The sequence below is a fragment of the Pseudonaja textilis genome, chromosome 6, assembly GCF_049901715.1.
Source record: "Pseudonaja textilis isolate UNSWEBS1 chromosome 6, rPseTex1.2, whole genome shotgun sequence".
Lineage (NCBI taxonomy): Eukaryota > Metazoa > Chordata > Lepidosauria > Squamata > Elapidae > Pseudonaja > Pseudonaja textilis.
In genome coordinates this window covers 49886886-49892315 of record NC_141995.1, presented here as the reverse complement: position 1 = coordinate 49892315, position 5430 = coordinate 49886886, and the positions used below count along the sequence as shown (strand labels likewise).

At 40.6% G+C, this 5430-nt stretch overlaps 1 protein-coding gene across 1 annotated transcript in view; it reads right to left on the bottom strand.

Moving 5' to 3' along the window:
* The window catches only part of LOC113435791 (toll-like receptor 6), a 458202-nt gene that overhangs the window by 149252 nt on the left and 303520 nt on the right, over positions 1-5430 (bottom strand). The gene's annotated exons all lie outside the window — the stretch shown is intronic.

Here is a 5430-nt window from a genome sequence, read left to right as displayed (position 1 = left end):
TCCCACCGGCCCCGCCCCACCCGGTCAGAAGCGTTCTCCGGGTTGGAGCCCGACTGAGCATGCTCGGCGGCCCGCCCGCGGAGGGGTGGGGGCGGAGAAGCCCGCGGGCGCCCCGTTGACGGGCGAGCAGGGCGGGAAAGTTTGGCTGGAGTTGCTCGGCGCGTTTTTGTGGGGGCGAGAAGGGGGGATCTTTGGGCAGGTTGGGGAAGGGGCGCTGGGTTTGCCTTCCAGGTTGCTCAAAAGCAAATTTTCTTTCTTTTTTCCCTCAAGTTTTTTTATTTTTTTACTTTTGACAAACATCAATGCATGAATAGTGTAGCATCTACATTTTGATACAAATAAAATAGTATTAGTCACATCTGTTTCCTTTCACAAGCTTGTATCATTCTAGCAATAATACACCTATTTTTATTTTTTTATTTTCTACAAATTTATCAATGCGTGAACGGTGTAACACCTAAGTGGCCTGCATTTTGAGATATTAATATTAATATTTTGAGATAATATTAACTCATCTGTTTCATTTAACAAGCTTATACAATTCTAAGTAATAATACACCTTTTTATTTATTTTTATTTTCTACAAACTTATCAATGCAGGAACGGTGTAGGCCTTCTGAGTGTCATACATTTTATTTTCTACAAACATATCATTGCATGAACAGTGTAGCCCTTCTGAGTGTCATACATTTTGATACAAATAAAATAGTATTACTCACATTTGTTTCTTTTCACAAGCTTATATCATTCTAGTAACACCTATTTTTATTTTTTTACTTTTTACCCATTTTTTACCCATGCTTCGCTATGGAACTATGTGGTCAGGCTTAGTTTTCGGGGAGGAAAATAAGGGGAAAAAAATTCTGCCTCTGCCTATCAGTATTCATCTGGCTAGCGTCCTGTCAGTGTGTGAGAGAGTTGAGGGCTGTTTGGAAACTGAAAGAGTATTTGCTGTGTGAGCAAGGAGCCTGGGCGTGGCTTAGCTCAACTGTTCTGTACTAAAGCTGCTTGGTGCTGCTGTGAAACAAACTGAAACTTTTCTCTGCTTGTGTTTTGCATTTGGAAGAGATTTATTTTCAGGTGAGGAGGGGGAGTAGAACTCCTTAGCATCAGAGCATGTTTAATAATAATAATATAGGAAATACTAATGCTTTGATGATCATTTCAAAAAATCCTTTCTTAGTGAGCCCCTAGAAGCCAAGAGGAATATAGGTGCCAAATTTCAAGTTTGTAGGCTTTACGGTTCTGGAGATTTTGTGATGATGCATGAGTGGTATTTTGTTTTTATGAAGATTATTGTTATTAGTATGTGTTAATATTCCTTTTTGTTCTTTCTTTATTTTCTGTAAATGATGTGCCCTGACAATACATTGTATTCAAAATGTTTATGAAGAAAAAAAAATCAAATAAATAAAGTGAAAGTCTATATATTCCTAAACTCACCGTAGCAATCCCTTTATTCATGGGGGATACAGATTCTGCCTTTGCTAGCTAAGGCTGTTTTGAAAATTAGAAACCGCAAATTATAGCTCAAGATAAGAGGAAGGAAAAGAATTATTTGTGCTTGTACACCATCTATTATCTGTTTTGAGAGACTATATAATTAAGGTCTGTCTCTACCTGATAAGGAAATAGTTGGATAGTCTCAGGCACAATATATGCACTTAAAGCAATTTCTTCTTTTTTTATAAAGTTTTTTATTATACATTTTCATTTATTATACATCACATTTCCATTTCTGCAACAAAGGTGTACTGCTGTATCAAATCTCATTTAAATATACATAGTTTTATATACCCTGATTGTAGCCATTTTCTCATAATTATACAATGTAATTTCTTTTGCATATACATATTATTTTACACCGTAATTATAACTGTTATTCTCATAGTTATACCATATAGTCTTTCACCTCTAGTCACTCTATAGACTATAGTCTGTAGTCAAGTACAATCCATTGGTAATATTACTTATAACATATATATTTATATATAGACAAGATATACAGTCCCTCAAGGTGGGTTCAGTAAGCATCCATACAGGTAGACCTCAACTTACAAGCATAATTTTGAGAAGCTCAAAACTTCTGTTGCTCAGTTTGACGTTAAGTGAGTTTTACCCCATTTTACAACCTGTGTTGCCACTGTTCTTAAGCCTTCTTGGAACTGCCGGACAGACTGTGTTGTAGATATGGGTGGTGTCATATCACACTGTTCCGACCCAAACCTGGTTCCAAGGAAGCAAACACGAGACAAAGGTACCAACAGCACAACCTTTTAATATTTCTTTACGAATCCCGTTCCTTCATGGGTAAAAGGCTGCTTCAAACCAATTAGCTCTGATAAGAAAGAGCCTTGCCAAGGTTATGCAAGGCTGCCAAGAACACTAGATAAAGTTGCCAAGAAATATTCCAAACAAAAAGACTTCAAACACAAACCAAGATAGTCTGAACTTCCACAAGGCTTGAAGTCCAAGAACGTTTTTGCTTCCTGCAAAGAATCCCGGTCTGGCTTTTATCTCTTAAAGGAGGCTGGCTTTTATCTCTTAAAGGAGAGGTCATTACCTTGCAGCCTTACCCCCGAGTCACCTGTGCTACTGCAGATGCTCTTTCCTTCGAGCAGGCCTGCGCGCATGCGCACTGGGCACAGGCTCCTCGGGTTCCTCTTCATCACTGCTGCCAGCCTCCACAATCTCAAAAGGCAGCATTCCACTCCCTGATGGTCCTGGCCCCATCCCTGCATCACACACAGGCCCCTCATCTGAGTCCTCGCTCTCCGAGACCTCAGCCGTCTGCACCTGCTGCCCGAGAACCACAACACACACCTATTTGCTCTATTCAAGTGACCCCGAGGGCACAATAAACCTCCAAGTGGCCTCAACGACTCTCAGAAGGAGTGCTAATGTCCAGAGGACTAAAAGGATATAAATCATTCCATTCTCCACCAGTCGGTCAGAACTGAAGAAGCAAAATGTTTTCAAGGAAAAAGAAAGTCCAGTTGCCTTTTGAAGAATACCTTTGGAATAACCATGACCTGGATGCCTGAGAATTTCCATAGACATTTTCCAAAGTCTTGCTGAATCTCGCAGTTTAGCCTACTTTCCTAAATCTCACACTTAACTTCATCCTTCAAATCAGATAGCTCATTTTGCTTTTAGAAGATGTGCCATTAATGCCCTCAACCCAAGTTGAATACGTAATCCAGGTGAACATCTTTTTAAGTGTCTGTCAAACACCTTGAGCTATAAATAGATTTCTCCTTCTCAAACCACAGAGATTAGTGAACTATTGGGTTCTTTGTGCTGTCTTGAATTACCATGTTTCCCCGAAAATAAGACCCTGTCTTATATTTTTTTGCTACCAAAAAAAGTCACTAGGTCTTATTTTGGGGGATGTCATCCACTGACTAACCTCACTTGCGCATATTGCTCCTGGCCTCCTTTTCGCTGTCGGAGGCCTTCAGGAAGTTCCTTTTCGGAGACCTTCAGGAACTTTCCTGAAGGCCTCTGCAGCCGATAACAGAACTCCAGATCAATCCAGAGCTTTGTTATCGGTTACAGAAGCCTTCAGGAAAGCCTTACCAGCCTTGCCTGCTGCAGAAGAAATGGGCCGGCCAGGCAGGTGTCAGAGTGTGCGAGGCCTGGCTATAACTGTCCAAAGGTAAGTAGTAGGGCAGCTCCACTCCCCACATCCCCATCCTAGCTTAATTTTTACCCGTCCACTCTAGAGTGGGCAGGATCTTAAATAGGGCTTATTTTGTGGGTAGGGCTTATATGGGGCACATGTGTAAAAATCAAGCTAGGACTTCATGTCAGGGTTTGGTCATTTTTTGGGGAGGGGAAACAGGGTAATTGTTTTCCTACAGACATTTCATGACCCAGCTAGGTAACCTCATCAGTGCTAGAGGTATATTTGAAGGCGTTTTCCTTCATCTCAAGAAATCATGCTGTGCGAGAGCTTGGAAATTCACAAAAGATTTATTCCTCTTCCAGGTCAGTGTCCCCAAACACTGGTTCATATTTCCATGCCTTTGAGACAATTCTGCCAGTGACTCTTAGCTTATGATCCAGTAGGCAGATGGTGAGCTCGGAAATCATTGTATACATATTTGGGAATTATTAACTTGTTAATCCTTTGAAAGTCATCAAGAAGGCAGAAGCTGGGAGAACAGGTAAGTCTGTAGGTTGCGTGGGCAAAAGGTATGCAGTTTGATCGGGAATAGGTTGGTCCTTGGCATCTTCCAACAGTGATGTTTCAAAAGTTTGCTTTCTTTAAGGAACCGTTAAAATATCAGGAATTTGGTGGCATGGATTTAACATGTCTGGCATGCATGCATGATGTGTGAGATCTAGAATTCTCAGAAGAAGCAACGTTTTATGAGGTCAAAGTAAATACGGCCCTTTCAGTAAATAGGCTTTTCAAACAGTGATTGCCACTAATCTAAACAAGAAGGGATTTTGTTAATTTAGTGTGTTTTTACCCATTCCTTCCATCCTCTGGATATTTTTCTAAACACAATATAGTAGTCTGGAAGGACAGCCCAACCTGGTTGTGTTGCAAGAGAAAACTCCAGGGCATGAAAGGCTATGCACATGGTGACTCATAAATTCTGGGAATGATGCAACTGGTACACCAGATGAAATTTTGGGAAGTTTTGTTGCCCGTGGCTTCCCTTTGCTTTCCAAGAAATGGCCGGGAGTCCAGAAAAAATTCCAAATTTGGGATTAAACCAACTTTCATCCAGAGTTACAGATAGAACTGTGATCTTCAGATCTAGTTTGTGTTTCGAATGGGAGACGCCCTTTATTAAAATCATTCGACTTTATTAAACTTGAAACTTGTAATTCAGGTTCTGCCACATGTTTTGATACATGAATTTTAGATTCAGGTAAAAGTGAAAGATTAATTAAATCTATCAGTATATAAAAGCAAAATACCACTCATGCATCATCACAAAATCTCCAGAACCGTAAAGCCTACAAACTTGAAATTTGGCATGTATGTTCCTCTTGGCTTCTAGGTGATCACTGAGAAAGGGTTTTTTTTTTTTTCAAATGACCATCAGAGCATTTAGAGTATTTCCTATATGATTATTATTAACACGCTCTGATGCTAAGGAGTTCTATTCCCCCTCCCCACCTGAAAAGAAATCTCTTCCAAAGGCAAAACCCAAGCAGAGGAGAGGAATTTCAGTTTTAGTTTCACAGCACCAAGCAGCTTTAGTACATACCGGTTGAGCTAAGCCACGCCCAGGCTCCTTGCTGTCTCCTTCTTGCTCGCACAGCAAATACTGTTTCAGTTTCCAAACAGCCCTCAACTCTCTCACACACTGACAGGACACTAGCCAGATGAATACCGATGGATGCTGGTAGGCAGAGGCAGAATTTTTTTTCCCTTTATTTTCCTCCCCAAAAACTTGCCTAATAACAAAG